Source organism: Ambystoma mexicanum, chromosome 1p (genome assembly GCF_040938575.1).
Source record: "Ambystoma mexicanum isolate Mex_15411 chromosome 1p, UKY_AmexF1_1, whole genome shotgun sequence".
Taxonomy (NCBI): Eukaryota; Metazoa; Chordata; class Amphibia; order Caudata; family Ambystomatidae; genus Ambystoma; species Ambystoma mexicanum.
In genome coordinates, this window is record NC_090921.1 from 434,150,644 (window position 1) to 434,168,466 (window position 17,823).

Sequence of the window (17,823 nt, forward strand, 5' to 3'; positions counted from 1 at the left end):
CCACCAAATGAGTATTGCTTCCATCAATTTGGTTCACATTTATGCTGTCTTTTTTCTCTAATTCTCTCTCCTTCTGCCATTTATGGGGCGAGGGTTGGCAATTACTGCCATTTGTTTCTACATCCCCCTTTCTCAATCTATATTTACCCCTACTTTCCCAACTATATTTTCTGTCCCTTTATCTAGAAGACAGTTTTAGTGTCTTTTCGTATTATATATATATATATATATATATATATATATATATATATATAATGAAAAATAATAGGATATCAAGCGCCTGTACCAGAAGCTGAACAGATATATATATATATATATATATATATATCTGTTCAGCTTCTGGTACAGGCGCTTGATATCCTATTATTTTTCATCCCATTTAAGCCCAAACAACACATTCCACAATCCTTAACCAATGGCATCAGTGAGCTCTCTTTTCCCATCTACCAGTCGCTAGACTCCAATCGCAAACACCCATAGTTGCCAAGATCTCCCGAATGAGCTTAACTTGATCGGGACCGGGCAACGTAACCCCCACCATCCACATCAATTTTAATTTAAGCGACAGGGGTACTCACGCCAAATGCGCACCAAGGTTCAGGAACCTGCTGGGCACCAAATGCAAGGCAATGTTGTTCTCCTTTTTTGGCTGGCGAGTGTTGGGTCCTTCCAGAACCTTCTCCTTATCCAGAAATGGATGCTATGAAATGGGGAGAACATTATCCTGATGAAGAGGATTTAGAGATGACCGCTTGAGAAGTGGTATCACCAGAACTCTAACAAAGGCTAGGGAAAATGCTTGGCAGAAGGGAACTGTTCACCATAGTGTTAACATCTAAAAGAGTAATACTGTGAAAGTGCTAAATTCCCTTTTTCAGTAAGGTTTCAGTCGGAAGTGTGATGTGGTCATAATTTCCCATAATCCACTGGCGATAGAGCTGTGAAGACCATCAGTGTGTCGAATGGTCGTGTTTTGGCAGTTTCTGAAACTGCTCCTAAGCAGGTGACTGCCTTCCTGCACCTGGAAGTCTGAACAGATGGTTTCCAAGCAGGAGCTATTGCTCGTCTTGACTGTGGGGGGCGTCCTTACGCTGGACTGGTAGAAGCTTCTCCTCAGCAGCCCCCAGCTCCTCTGACAGAACTCCTATCTCCAACTGCCTGCCTGCATCTGACGCTGACCTCTAATGTCCAAACCCTGCAACTGCGCCTATGTGCCTCTAACAATGCCTACGCTGATGATTAAAAAGCATTGCCAAGTCCACAATGGAAAATGCACTCTGTTTGCACATAAAAAAGGCTATAGTTTTGTAATTGGTTAATTATAACGCGCTTAATACCCAGAGGTTTCTACGCGGGGACCCAGGGATCGGACCGCGTGGTCCTGCTTTCAAGGCCAGCGCGTTGTCCCTGATATATCCTCCCGAAGCCAGCAAATAGTATATTAGTATACTATAGTTTACCCCAGAAATCATTAGAATCAGTTTAAATAAGACCCATAGCTGTTAAGGATTCCAATCGGACGTCACACACTAGACCAGGGCACTTGGTATTAGCCTGGGATGTGGTGCTCAATAGGAATGCTTTTTCTTTAATTTCAATGAATTCAAATTGAGCCGGTACCCGACCCGTCTCAAACCTCCTTTTACAAATACCCCAGGTCACAATGGACCATGAACCAGGCCGGTGAAAATACAATATTTATTTATTTTTAAATTCACAAAAAATCACACATTTTAATATTGGGCAGCAATCACCAATGGGGTAATAATGACAATGGAAATGGAAGCAATGCACTTGGTTAACCTTCTAGTAGACCATATCCAAAGCACAAGTGAATAGGAGAACTTTTTGAATTAGGATAGATAGCACCCAAGTTAAAGTTTCCCCCTGCAATGTTCCCTCAACCGACAAATAATCGAATTCTGAGTGGATAGAAAGAAGCAGCAGGTAGTCGGTGATAAGAGGCAGCAAACGGAATCAAAATCCGACCTTCCCTCACAAAATAATTTTTAAACCTTTTTGCAAAGGCCTAAAATGACACTCGGATTTTGTCAAATAATCAATTATATGTGTGTTTAATGATAAACATATGTTTTATCACAGTATTAGGGATGTTGTCTCACTATCAACCATCAGGCAAGGTTTCACAAAAGCATACAGTTCACAAAACAGATTTGAAATTGAAAACCCAGTGCAGCCGAATTCACACATGGAAAAGTTGAATTTGTTCTGGTTTGCAGTTTTAAATGCAAAAATATTTCTTTCAAAAAATGGGTGAAAAACACTGAATCGGAATGCAGTTTTTGGGCAGCGGGATAGATGCACAGCACAGGGACAATATAGAAGTGAAAGGAGGGATATAGCTGGTGAATTGAGAGATTTGGAAGGTAGAATGAGGTTCGTTTTTATGAAAATAGAGCAGTTCAAAGAGAAAATCGGTTTTAAAAATGAAAAGCAAATTTTTCTAATTATTTAGACTATATGGTTAAAGAAAACCACAGTACATTCAAAGATTGATTCATGAGTCAACCTTTTCCCGCCGTGTTGTGATCTATGTGGGAATTAATTTAAATTACTGAAAATATTACTAATGAGTTACAAGATAAGGTGAAGGAAAGAATTGCGCTAACACTAGAAACAGAAACGGGGTGCACAGAGAATTAGAACAGTCTATACAAGTTATCAGGGTATGGATAGAGTTGCTTAGAGAGTGGCACAAAGACAAAAGTCGAGATGGGGTAGACTATGTGTTATGGGATGGGGATACTCGCATTCCGCTCTTAAATTTGGGATTGGGAACAGTCAACCGGGTCCTGGACTCCAGGGCTGGGCTCACCAGATAGCGGCAGACTCTCCTAGCAGAACAACAGCTGGGCCTGTCGGGTCACTGGATAACAAGGACAGCTGGACGGCTGGATGGCAGGGTTGTAGCGGGCATGCAGTTAGTGGGCAAAAAAGCCAGGCTGGTCTTGGGATGCTTCACAAAAGAAATACTACACCTTTTCCCTTTGGTTATAGGGATTTTAGTGGGGTTTCAGGATGGAGGCCTTGCTGGGGATAGGGTCAGCAATGCTTTGGCCTTGCAGTGGAATAAGCTATGCTTTGGCCTTGCAGTGGAATCAGGAATCTGGCAAGATTAATGTAGAAGATCAGGAAAGCAGGTGCAGGAAATTCGGGAAAGAGTGTGTGTCTAGAGTTTTGTCAGCCACACTTTTTATAGAGCCCTGGTGACATCATAGAATTATACGGCAGGGCAGGCTTAGCTAAGCACGCCTCTAAATAACTGGATTGGTCAGGGGAGATACGTACTGCCTTCCTCCCAGCTGGTTTGGTTTCAAGGGCATGATGTCAGATTTATGAGGTGAGTTTTACAATGTCCAGAACCTCCCACAGTTACTTTAGCTAAAATCCAGTTTTGCCATAAATGGCACATTGTTGGGACATTTTAACAAATTACATAAGCAGGTTACATATTTTATGCAGAACATGCCAGTCCAACTCTGCAATTTGTAAGACATTGTTTTGCCCTTCTGATCATTTTTAGTCATTTCTTGTATGAAATATTCAGCCTAAAATTCTATAACTTTACACGTGTGTATGGATCATCATTAGGCATGTCAGTGTTGAATTTTACATTGGCATCATGTACACTTTCTATGGAATACCCCATTCTCTGCCATTTCTGTTCCCTATATGGCAGTGAAGGCTACAATGTCTTAAACTAAAACCCACAAAATGACATTAAAATTGGCAACATTTTACATTCCTGCAAATTTCTGTTGCAAAAATAACCGTCATCAAAGTTTCTTAAATAAAATAGTCTTTTGAAACAAATGGGCATCCTTTGTCCTTCACTGGGACCATTTTATTCTCTTCAGCTACCTCCAACTGTCACTTCAGCCCAGTGTGGGGAGGGGTTTTCCCAGTTTGATTGAAGGTTTATGGCTGCTTCCACTTAACAGGTTGGTGTCCCGGAACTTCCATTGTAAGAGGCCACAGCCCAGACGAAAGTCTGGCAAGGTAGCAGTTAGCACTTGTGTGTTCTAGCATCTACTCTGAGGGGCCTTCTGTTGCTGGCAACCCCCCCAAACAGAAACCTGTTTGGGCTGATTTCCCCCACTGCAACCAATGGGGAAAGTCTGGCAAGGTAGCAGTTAGCACTTGTGTGTTCTAGCATCTACTCTGAGGGGCCTTCTGTTGCTGGCAACCCCCCCAAACAGAAACCTGTTTGGGCTGATTTCCCCCACTGCAACCAATGCAATTTAATTCCTTATTATATTTAGTTTTGTTATAAATCAGAATAAAGTCTTGTTGAATAAGCTCTCCCATATCTGTTTCACAGCACAAACCCCCTTCACATTGCTAGATAAGGGCAGGGCCTTATCCAACATATACTTTTAAACAAGTATTTTTCTTCGTTTGCAAAAGTACATTTTAAACTTGTGGTGACTGCTGACATTTTTCTTGCACGTCTGGTTTTTCTCTTCCCTCTGAATTCCCACATAGTTTTGTAGCCATAGTTAGCTTCTGGTATGCAGCAACGGGTTACAACACAGATGCACTGAAATTGACATAGGCCCAGAAAGCCACTGCCTCTTTGACGCATTGATCTTTGATATTTTGTATCCCAAAAGTAAAGCGTTTGCGTCTAGCTGAAGTAAAGCTTCTTTTGATTTCTTCAGACATGAACAGCCTGTCATTCAGGGATACTGCTCTTGTCTGCTTGGAGCACAATGTGAATGTGGAGGGGCATGTCAAGGTCTCATTAATAAAAGAATTGTGATGAGGAACAGAGGAAAAAGAGCATAAGAGAGGCATCTTTTTAAAATGTTAATATTTCCCTTTTTCAATGGGACCTTTGGGCTTGCAGCAAAGCAGCGCTGCCTTTTCACTCCCCTTCTTTTGTACATGTAAGCAACACACTGGCAGGCTTTCTCAGTGTACCCCCTTGTTCCATCCTGCCCAATATGTGCTTGGCAAGATGGTGCAGCCATCTTTTTGGTAGCTGAAAAAGCAGTTTTGGTGTGAGGCAGTGGTGGTCACGGGAGCCAGCACAGCCATTTTGCTGCTACTGCTGAAGTGCAGCTTGGTTATGGAAGGGAGTTCAGCTGAGTGGGTAAATATATCCCACATAGCATAACTTAAACTCATTTGAGTGGACCGTATACACGTTTGTCTTGCCATTTGTTTGTTTCTCTTCTTGAATGTGCCCTTAACCCGTCAAGGACCGTGGGGCATAGAGATATGTCTTAACAAAGTGGTCTTTTTTTCCCTTAGAGTATATACATAGATCCTATAGCATGGGGAAGAAGTAACAGGGTTCACGGCTGTTGAGCGTTTTCTTTTTTTTAACAGCATCATTGGGGGCTCCTGGGTAGCGGGGCACAAAAAGGATTATGCTTACTTCAGTGTAGAATATTTATTGACTTCACAATTGCAACACATGTGGCCTCAACCCACTTTAACGATAAGTCCTGTGTTGACAAAACCAAAAGGATGTGGATTCGATATGGTTCCCTATTTGTCTGTTGCTCTGTGCAACATCCCCTTCCATCCTAGAGCCGTCCAGCCAAAAATGCCAGGGTACCCTGTCTTTGCATAGGAGCACAGTCTACCCCAGGCATCTTTGGGAATTAATATCTCGTCACTGAGATGCAGCTTCAGGCCCTGGGCCCAGAAGTATCAGGGCATGTGTTGGGGCACAGTAGCTCCACTTAGAAAGACTCAGTGGGAAAACCAATAAGCATTGGAAAAGCCAACAGTACTGGCCTACCAATGCTACATGAACATAGATGGAAACAGCTTGAAAATGGATGTATGATCGCAATGTCAGACAGATACCTAATACATATAGACAAGTCAAACACTTGGCTTTGTAACTGTTTTTTTTCAAACATGACTTCGGCACTAAGAACAGATATAAATCAAGTGGCTAAAGGCATACTTGGTTAAGACATTTTTATTACACCCATGGCTCATTTACAGCTGCAAATAAGCCATTGACTCGACAGACTACTTAGAAATAACGCTGGCAGGCAAACATTTGATGTTAGCGCTTGATACCGGTCCAATAGCAAAGCGAGTTGAGCGCTCACTTTAACATCCGTTCAGATCCTGCTAACGCAGGTTCGAATCCCTGCAGGCCCAATCTCAGCCTTTCATCCTTCCGAGGTCGATAAATAAGCACCACACACTGCGGGTAATAAGCAGCGCTCAGATACCTGAGGGTTTGTAGCGCTATATAAATGCTAAATTATTATTATTATTATACAGCAGGTTCAAAATGATCCTAGGAGGATGCATTTTGGGTGGGCTGGACACTAGTGGGTGGGACTGGCCATAGGGTTCAGCATAATTTGGGCAGTGAAAGGCTGGGTAAATAACCAAACACCAAGAAGCTCTGCGTCCCTCCCTACATTTCATCTCCCTCCCAGCTGTATTCCAATGCAATAGTTCTGAGTTAGAATTGGTGTTTAAGCACTACCTAATCGCCGCAGCCAAGTAAGCCGGTTGGAAAGGTTAATGCTTTTTAGCCACTGATAATCCCTCTGGTTGCCAGTAAAATAGTCACATGCCTGTCGTAAATAACGTCTTTATTTCACCCATCCGTGATTACACAGAGGTAGTGAATTCCACTTGTATGTAGTTATTGTAAGAGTCCAAGGCGTGCAGTACTCGAGCAGTCCCTGGTGGTCACCTCGTGCTGCAGGGCAAGGTGTTCCCAGAAGATCCTCAGACAGGTGGATGGCCCGAGCGATGCTTAATAGCCGGCCCTCTGCCAAGAAGCGAATGCAGCAGTCCGCTTTAATCATACAGCAAGCCTCTTCCTGCGCAGTGTGAGCGGTACAGCACGTACTGTATTGCTAATGAATATTGCAGGGCCGAAAACAAGCAGAGGCAACATCTTTCTCGTGGGCGGCCTCGCAGGCATGCCAACTCAGATGGAAAAGGATCCATTCAACGTGTTGTAGGAAAACTCAGTGGGCATCTTGGCAGTCATGGTTGGTGAACAGACATTGTTTAGGTGTTGAATACCCTCGAGGCATTTTTCGTGTACATTTGAATAGTGTGTATATTGTTTTAAGTTCCAATTTTGGTATTGGGCTGTACGTGTATGGCTTTGATGACCTGCAACCACCATTGAACATACAACAAGCTTGCCATATTGGGCTGCTGAGATGGTGCTAAGTGACTGTCTCTTTAATGATATGCAGTCAAGGGTGGACTGGCCCATGGGGAACTCTGGAGATTTCCAAGTAGGCCTGTGCACCCGGGCCTCTTGTGTGGTAACCTATTTATTTTTCCATAGGAAAAGGGTCGGACTTGCTGAAAATGTGTAATATGGGGCCAGTTGAGACATTATTTCTAGGGCCTCTTTAGGGTCCCAGTCCACCGTGCATGACGTATGCCTGCAGTGTCAGCCATCTTTAATGAATAGACAAGCAAGTGCTGGAAGGTGCCATATGAAACGAGTTGTCTGTCTGTATGTAGCTTTTGCTTTGGCAGGTTTGCAAAGGCGTAGCACTGTCAAACACAGATGTAGTTGTCACTCAGACCAGTGTTTGTGTTATTGACCTGAGGATAAGAGACTTGCATGGCCCCGGTGCGATTTGAACCAGTGGTCTGGTGTTTCCGCAGTAACAAGCAGTTGACTCTGACTATTGCACTTCTAGGGATGTGATCATCAACATCCTTTGCTGTCTCTATGCAATGCTAAGGCTGTGAGCATTCACCCCATGACCCCCTCCATTAATGCATGTGTGAGGCTCACACTTAGTGGGGTCCTTAAAGGATAAGGTTGGTTGTTTCCCATATAACGGGTGTCTGCTCTCGAGACCCTAAATGGTATACATGATGGCATTTAAAAAAACAACAAATGCAGTAAAAACCTCTTGTTCACTGTGATTTTCCAACTCTATCCTAAATCCACCACTTTCTTAACACACACTGGGCCTTATTACGAGGTGGGCGGTAAGGGATTACCGGCACCGGTAAGGGCACCGGTGCCGGTAATCCCTTAACGCCCTACTACGAGTTCCCTCAGCATTAAGGACAGGACCCGCAAAGGGACTTTAGAGCTAATAACGGTACCGCAATTTGCGGTACCGTTATTAGCACCTTCCCCATTCCCATTGAGCCCTATGGGGGCTCATTCCCATTGAGCCCTATGGGGGCTCAAATGGGAATGGGGAAGGGCCCTGGTGAATGGGATATTACCGGCCCCCGCCAACCTTGCAATGGGGCGGTAATAGCTCCATTCACCAGGGCGGAGTCGGTAGGTTTTTGGAGGCAGCCATGGCGCTAATAGCGCCATGGTTACCTCCAACCTCGTAATGAGGCCCACTGTCTGATTAAATCACACAGATGCTTCATTGCATTGGCGACTTCCATAGAGAATGAATTCACTTACTCTCACGTCAGATCACTTTTAAGCTGGTGTTAAGCCACAAGTCTTCAACCTCTTTATTATTTTGACTTCTTAACTTAAACAGATCCTGAATAGATTTCGCTAATGGAAACTAATAAGAAGAAGTTGGAAAGATCTCTGAGCTAATACATTATCGAATTCCGGATGTGGTAGTAATGAATGTAACTTTTAGACACGCCTATGGAGTACCAGGGAATTTACCAATATATGTAAATCACTCTGTCAAGAAATCTCGCCCAAATACAAAACATTCCTAATTATTCACATTTTTGCATTAACCACTGGTCTAATTTCTTGTCTTCCTTTCATGGTTTTACTTGTATCTTTTCATATCAACAATTAGTATCTTTTCACACCACCTAAGGCACTGCACAGTGCACACCTTCAGCAAAATATGAAGCCCAACCAGTGTGTTTTATCTTGCTTTGAAAACCATGTTTATTTAGTGTTGTTACTGTAGGTTATAGTGTAGCCTCCAGAAGGATGCAGCTATTTGTGCAATAGTGCTAAAACATAATCTGATGTTGCATTATAGTTTGGCTGGACAAAAACTGAATACTTGAAATCTACTGAATATAAAGCAATCCCCAGGCTCCTAAGTTTCTTATTATTTCCTATGCAACTCTACATTTGGGGTTCATTTTTGGGACGACTCGTGAAATCTACACACTCGCAGATTACTTTTTTTTTTTCTTACCACGAAACCTAGTTTGGCACATATAACCCCCCAGTTACTTTTTCGTATTTCGGCAGTAACTGATTCCAAATAGATGTATTAAGCAGAAGGTCAAAATGCAAATAGTCACAAGTCAGATATTCTCCATCTTGGTTATGTACCGTCTCTCCCACGTTTTGCCATCACAAATCAAAACGTCTTTCAAACACAAATCTAAATGTCAGACAATAATACATTTTCATCTATGAAGTACACATGACTTTTTAAATTTGCTTTTTATTGCAAATGTATTAAAATCGAAGGTTCAAAAACAAAATGTATCACACCATAACAGTTGTAGAAAACATGTCCAACTGCATTAAAATGGAATAGAATGTAGACAAAAAAATTGTCGACAGGCAAACACAGTAAGAAGTTATTAAGGAAATATTAACAGAAACAAGGTAAAAAAAAACAAATAAAGGATCCATGAAAAGAAATCAGAAGCTAAAACCTGTGGTGTCAAGTGGTGGGAGGAGACATTTGTGTCTCCACATAAGTGTACATCAATCAATAGTATTTATATGTTTGTCTCCTAAGCCCATTCATTAAACAAATCACAAGGCACACATCTAGTAGGTTTGAGAATAGGGATGGTTTGTGGTTTCGTAAATAACAAGTTTATGCCCTCAGCATCCTAAATGGTATACATCCTTTGTTAGCACAATTATATCCTATACATGTTTCTCTTATGACTTTCGTGCCTGTGCATTGTGAACTGAGTACGTGCATAGCCATTCGTACCCTGAGAACCGGCGAACGTTCTGCATGGGGAAAGAAATCGCTCTCTTGAAGCAGTTATTGGATCCCAGTCGGCTCAAAGGAGTGACCGATGTTGCAGACAATCTATCCTTACTTCTAAATATGTGGCTCCCATTTGAATCAGTATTCATGAGTCATTATTACAAACATTTTAATGTTAGGGTGAATGTTGTGAAAAATGAAATGAAAACTAGGCCCAGTGCACATTATGTATTTAGTGATTCAAGCATACAACCCTTTATTCACAGACATATTTGTCATAATATAACTCTGAAGTGCTTCTTATGTTCCCAAAATGCTCTTTCATTTCAGGCAAGGTATGCTCACTGGTGACATTTGTCCCCATTCCCTTTCTCATAGGGGTATTTTAAGAGTACCACAGAAGCGCACCTCACTGTTACTTATATGACATATACTCATACTCTATACCGCATTGAGACAGCAAAAACTCTGAAACAAAATAGAAAATCTTTTTTAAAAAGTGTCATGGTTCCTCTAACAAAAATATAGTCTATAAGGAACAAGGTACAAATACTCAATCGGAATCACTACAAATTCAACAATGAACTTAATATCACTGCAAATCCAACCTTAACACGCACTTCAACTATGGCATTGAATGAACCTGCCTAAAAAATAGAGTGGGGCATATGAGCGTATAGTGTATGACTCAAAGGCATATGGTGTACGACATATGAGTGTATGTATGACATGTCAGTGTCTGGCATAAGAAGTGTGGGTTGTATGAAGGCCAATTGTACAGTGTATGGTGGGTGGTTGACTATTCGCATAATGTGTTTATGTTGATGAGTGTACATATGAATGTATGGTGTATGAGTATATGGTGTATGAGTCTGTTGCATATAACTATTGTGTATGGTGTAAGCCATATACCTATATCGCTTGTGAGAGGCGCATGTGTGTTTGGTATGTGAGTGTGTGGCATGTGTGTGTCTGGCATCAAGTGTATGGCATATGGGCACATTGTATATCTGTGTATGTCATGTGAGTGTATGTTGTGCGAGTATAGGCTGGGTTCGTGTATGTTTTCTGAGTTATATTGCCTGAGTGTGGCATATTTGTTTGTTGTGTAAGATTGTGTGACATAAGAGTGTGTGGTGTAAGAGTGTGTGGTATAACGGTGTACAGTGAATGAGCATGTGCCATAAGAGTGTGTGCTGAAATAATGTGTTCTGTAAAAGCAGGTGGCATAAATCTATGTGTGGTGTAAGAGTGTGTGGTGTACGCCCATGTGGCATAAATGTGTGTGGGGTAAGGGCACATGGGATAACAGTACATGTTGGTGCAAGAGTGTGTGGCATAAGAGCATGTGGCATACACGTGCATGGTGTAAGAGTGTGTGGCATAAGTGTGTGTAGTGTAACAGATTGTGGCATAGGAACATGTGGCATAAGACTGTGCAGCATAACAACACATCTAGTAAGTGTCTGTGGCGTAAGAGCTTGTGTTGTAAAAGTGTGTTGCATATGAGTGCATAGCGTAAGAGCACATGGCATAAAGGCATGTGTTGTCAGTAGGTGTGGCATAAGAGTGTGTGTCAAAAGAGCATATGACATAAGAATGGGTGGCGTAAGAGTGCCTGGTGTACCTTAAGCGGATGTGGCATACGTGCATGTGGCATACGTGCATGTGGCTGAAGAGTGTGTGGTGTATGACTGTGTGCAAACGTGTGCTGCATTAGTGTGTGGCCTATGGCATACATGCTCATGGTGTACGAGTGCATGGCGTGAGTGTGTGTGGTGCAAGAGCACCTGGCGAAAGAGATGGTGCTGTAACAGTGTCTACAATAAACATGCATGGCACGCTAGGGTGTGGTGTAGGTGTGTGTAGCATAAGATTGTGTGGTGTGAGAGTGTGTGGTGTAAGTGTGTGTGGCATAAGACTGTGTGCTTTAAGGTGTATGAGAGTTTGATATGTACGTTTCTGGTGTATATATAGCATATGAGTGCTTTGTTAAAGGCATGAAATGCATGTTTTATACATATATATACTTGCATTAAAGTGAGGCCTGATTGCGAATGTGTGATTTTATACGTATAGAAGGCATATAAGTGTTTTATATTTTGTACATGTACACATTTTAAATCTTCTATACGTTTCATATACATATGAACATTCACATCAATGCAAGTCCTGGCTTGGTGTGAGTTTTTGTAGGTATAGTAGTGTACATGTAAGAAATGTAAGTGTGGTATAAGAGAGCATGGCCTAAGAGTGTGTGGCTCAAGAATATATTGTGTTAGTGTCTGTGGGGTAAGAGTGTGATGTAAATGTGTGGCATAAGAGCACGTGGCCTAGGAGTATGTTGCCTATAAGCACAATGCCTATGAACACGTGGCATAAGAGTGATAGGTTTGCAAGCACATGTTATGAGTGTGTGTGGTGTAATTGCATAGCGTAAGAGCGTGAGTACTAAGAGCATGTGGCATAACATTGTGTAGCATAAAACTGTGTGGCTTAAGTGTGTGTGACAAGAATGTGTGGTGTAAGGGTGTGGTGTGTAAGTCGTATGAGTGTTGTGTAAGTGTCTGGCTTATGAGTGAATGACTTATAAGTAGCATGTGAGCGGTATAAAGACATATGGAAATGCACATGTCTTATGTGTTTTCTATACCTAGGAAATCTCACATTAAAGTGAGGTTTGACTTTGTGAGTTTTTATGTCTATGAGACAAAAAAGTTTTACATTTTGTACATGTTTGCGATTTATATCTAATATGCATCTCATATACATAAACTCACATCAAAGCCCGTCCTCACTTTGATGCGAGTTGTCATATTTATAGTAGTGTACATGTATGAAATGTACATCTCCTACAATTACATGTCCAGTTCATATAGAAGATGCACATTCATTCTGTGCATGTCTCATACGCCTCCTATACATATGAAAATGCAAGGTCTGGCTTTGATGTGAGTTTTTACAGATGTAGGATGTATACGAGTTTTACATTGTGTATGTGTATGCAATTTACATCTCCAATAGGTCTCGTACACAGTTGAAAAAAACAAAGTTAGTCTTGAGTTCGAGTTGAGGTTTTCTTACATATTTAAGTGTACACTTGTGAAATGTACATCTATTACATGTACATATACAGTTCGTATAGAAGATGCACGTTCATTCTGCGCATGTGTAAAATACAGATACATTTAAAAACTGAAATATCTCCAAATTGGCTGGCTTGATTTTTGAAAATGTTTTAGGACAACAAATCTTGATAAGGTCAAGGTGCATGCCAAAAACAAGGATTTAAATATTTGGACTAAAAAATCTTTCTTTTTTTAAGGTGTTAAAAACACAATGAAAACAATTCTTTTTTTTCAGCATGAAGTCGTCCATGAAAAATTCTGAAATTTTACATGCAGCATGGATGCATCAAAATGTTGTATTAACCATAATTATGCTATGGACTGTTCAGAGAGATGGTCAGAAGTTCATTGACCCAACTTAGGTCTGATTCCTTCAGTACACCAACACCTTCAGATTCGGCAACAATAGATGTTCAAAGGTACTCCGCCTACCATACTTTATCACAGATATTTTGTATAGTCTCCCAGGTCGAAGAAAAAAATGGGGTAGTGACAAATTCTGCATTCTCAACTTCCAAATCAACAATGCATAAAGCGCAATAATGTACCCAACTCGGCAGATCCACAGTGCATAAGCTTGTGCCCGACCATATCATTCTAGCAATGGCTCAATTCACAGCCTTGCATTGTTCTAGCTCACACCCAGCACACATCCATTGGTGCTTTAAATGGCTCTGGAAAATACAGTTTTATTTAGGGCTCAAGTCGAGGGTATACGCGGGTGGACGGAGGCGATTCACTTTTTTCTGAGAGTATACTCGGGCCCTGCCAGCTAAAATGAGAAACATTGAATGTCGTCTTTGAATTTATGAAATAAAGCTGACTTTGGGGATCGAACCTCAGCCGTCAGGTTTGCCGGCCAAAAACTTCACTATTTAACCTGATGATAAATAGCAAACAACTAAAGGTGAAATGTTCTATTTCGGTACTGCAAGTTGCAGGGAAAACATTTCTATTGGTTCTTGGAGTTTAAAACATGCACACCTTTTAACGTTTTCAAAAACACCATTAGGAGCAAATATTCTCTCTTGATTTTGTGTGTGTTAATTTTATGAAAGGCAAATGCCATTTATTCTGTGCAATTTGGGTGATTATGCAAAGCCAATTGAAATGTACATATTTCACCTTGATATGCTAATTTCTGGCGATGCCCCATCCCATTGCATTTGTTGAGTCCCCCCACTTTAATTTTCAGGACTTGACCCCTGGTTACTAAAGCACAAACCTACACGAGGCAACTGTACATCCACTCTTCTCCAATGTACAACCTTATATGCGACCACTTCACCCAAAGCAAACATGTTTTTGAGTCTTTATCCCTTCCGTATGGGGTACACATTTTCACATTATAAACATCTGTAGGTGCTTATCCAATCCTGGATTTGTCTTTGAATCCTGGAACTTGTAGTCCAGAGTTTTATAATGGGAAAAGCAGAACTACATGTGCCAGAATTCAAACGAAAAACACAGGACTGGATAAGCATCTACAAATTGGAATGGAGCATGTTGGCAACTATGCTATCAGACTGACACTGCATGTGCCCATGATATATTCAACCATGCTTAGGCAACATAATTCATGGTTTGAGTGTTGCTTAAGATAAGCTCTCAATAAGTGAGCAAAGGAATGCACCTACCAAAGAAGGCAATGCCTGCTGGATAGGTAGAGCATTCCACACCTCTTTAGGCAGGGAGGAAGTACACCCAATACAAGTATGCTCCTCTTCACAGTAAGACCATGCTACCACATTAAGTAGAAAAGCGAATTGGTTACAAGCCAACACCATCACAAGAAAAGCCACTTCTGCAATGCCTCCAGATCGAGGGCAGTTTACATCTGCACATTCCCAAGGCATGGTGGAGATATCTGCCCACCTTTGATCCCTTTTACAGCATCTTGCAAAGCTCCTTAACACACCTTGCCACCGGAAGGGTACTTGCTGAAAATTGCAATCTCCATGCACTCCACCAAGCCATTACTGCAAGGCTTCAGGCTGATGGTCTCACACTGATAAACGGTGAAGTAAGTTATTGCATGTAGTTGAGATGTTAAAGTGCTCATGACAAGTTAATCCCCTATGCCAGGCATGTAGAAAGGAATGCTGGGAAGTTCATGATTATATTTTAAGTTCCATCGCATAAATAAACTAGAGGTCTGCAATAGTTTGGGCTTTGCTAACTGAAACTTCTTCAGTATACCTCCCAGCAAGTCTCAAGCAGACCGACTGTGGTGGCGGCCTGCGTGGCTAAAGGAGAAGCGCCGTGGGAGAGGAGTGCAGCATCCCTGCTTTCTTATGACCCTATTCATCTACCGGTACCACCTGCCTCCTCGCTTACATGCAAGTGTGCACTGTCGGTTGCAAGCAGCATTCCAAGTATTTATCTAAATATTTGTCAATCACTATTTTTGGCATTAAAGAGACACACATGAACTAAGGGTAGTTACTAGAGCCACCCGTGAGGCATTATTTTGTTGCCTCACTCGTGGTACGGCCTATGTCACAGAGCTTATTGTGCAGTGAAAATGCCACTAATTAGGCTAACAATGTAGCCTCACTAAGTGCTGCTAAAGCGCCCCAGAGCAATCAAATTAATTGTGCTGCTAAATTGCCATCTATTTTTATTTATTTATTTATTTGAATTTTTGTTCAGTGCTAGTCCTACGCAGATGGTCTAGGAGCACCTTACAAGCTTCAAAGGTTGAAAAAGTGGGAGATGAAACAGAAGTTACAAAATGTTTTCACTATAGGATTGAAAGATTAAGACAGACAAGAGGTAGCCGGGGAGATTGAAGCGCAGGGTTATGTGTGGGAAAACAGGTATGTTTTGAGGCTCTTTCTGAAACTGATGATGTAAGGTGCAGTTCAGATGTGAAGAGGTAAACGGCTTATTCACAGAAACCTTTTTATAATGGCAAAACCCCATTGGACAAGGCTCTGTGAATAAGGGCAAGAGTGTTCCATGCCCTGGGTGCCCACTGGGTAAATGCTAATTGTTGTGTGTTCATGTTTGCAGAGTGGCATGTGTAAAGCATGCTGGCTTGCTTGTCTGGTGTTTGTGTAGGTGATGGGATTGAATTTGCCATAAAGGCAAGATGGAGTTTTGTGATGGATGGCTTTGAAAACAATGCAGAGTCCTGTGATGGCAATTCTTTGGGGTACGGGGAGTGTTGAGTAGAATGGTGTATTCAATGGTGCCAAAGGCTTCTGAGAGGTTGAGGAGTACGAGTAGTGCTGTGTGTCCTTTGTCGATGATGTTCTGGCAGTAATCAAGGATGTGAAGTGTAGCGGTCTCAGTGCTCTGTTCAGGACTAAAGTTGTGAGTGCAGAAGGGATAGTACCATGTGAGAGACAGTGCATGTTGATGATGTTGAGCCAATGGGGAGCTAGGGTGGAGATGCAATGGGATGCAGCTTGAGGTGGGCATGCATCATCCAGGAAGTGTGCAACTTTTGTTTTGGTAGTAAAGAAGATGAGGGTGTCTGTGTCGATGGGGTGGAAGGTGTCCCATGTGGAATGTTTGCAAGTGGGAGTGGGAGAGCAGAGGGAAGGAAATGCTGTGAAGTAGCCCAGGAGGGAGTTGCATACTGCATTGGATCAGGGTGTGGAAGGTGTGCACGTGGTTTGGTGAGGGATTTGACAATGTTGACTAGTGACCGTGTACGATTGGTGGAGGATTGGAGTTCTTGGAGGTAATAAGTGGCTCTGGCATTGCGATTGCCTGTGGCTGTTTGTATTTCTTGCTGCAGTCTATGAGTGGTGTTCTAGTGGTGGGGCATAGGTTCTTTTGCCAGGCTCTTTTTAGGCGTCTGACATACTGCTTGATAGAAAGGAGGGAGCAGTTGAGCCATCTAGGAGTTAAAACCATGTAGTCTAATTACACCTAAAGGAGGCCATTTTAAAAGAAATGCAAATTGCATGCAAGTGACCACCAATGTTAGCTCTTACATGCTGTTGCGTCCCCTGCATGCAATTTTAAACATTTTCAAGGCGCAGTTTAATTGTGAAGAGTAAAACAAGGTAAAATCGGCTTTTTCCCTTTTCATTCTGTTTTGCAAAAAAAAAAAATGCCTCCTGCAAATTATGCTCTGCAGGCCGAGTTTATTAATGGATTCCCATGGAATCCACCTCTTCATCAACATGTGTATATGCTTAGCAGATAGCAATGGAATCCTTTGGTTTTACACCTGAATACAAATCTGCTTTCTTCCCCTCCAACACCTTGGAAGATCGCAGAAATGAGCTGCAGAGCAACATGGAAGCGTGAAAGCAATATGCTTTGCTTTTCTTTTTTCATTTTGCACTCGGCACAGTTCAAAATGACCAACAAAGACTGTTTCGCCTTTGCATTTCCTTTAGTCATTATGTACACTATACAAATCTATTTAACTCCCTACTTTTCACTAAAGCCAAAACTAGGCACGGGCAGAACAAATCTGCTTTTACAACAAGAGCAAGCAAATTTGCAGTTGCTTTTCATAGCGAAGTGGTTAGCATGGAAGACGAGTCTCAAAGCGACATGCACCAGCGCTTTAATGATACATTGTTCTGGCGCACTTTCTTTCCTATGGCGCTGCGTCTCTGAAGCTGGTTAAGGCAAACATTGCATACAAATCCTGCACAAAGAAGTTGCTTGAGGCCACTCAACCCACAAGAGATTTTGGTACAAGCACATCAATTCCTATTCAAACCCGGCACTTGTCTACAGCCTAGGTGCCAATTCTATTTAATTTATTGTTATTGTTTAAAGCGCTGACCTAGCTCGTGAGCAATGAAGCGATGTACAGGGTGTGCGTCGCCAGGACATCG

At 42.0% G+C, this 17,823-nt stretch overlaps 1 protein-coding gene across 2 annotated transcripts in view; it reads left to right on the forward strand.

The window, feature by feature from the left end:
* The window catches only part of RAB3A (RAB3A, member RAS oncogene family), a 284,673-nt gene that overhangs the window by 142,103 nt on the left and 124,747 nt on the right, over positions 1-17,823 (forward strand). The gene's annotated exons all lie outside the window — the stretch shown is intronic.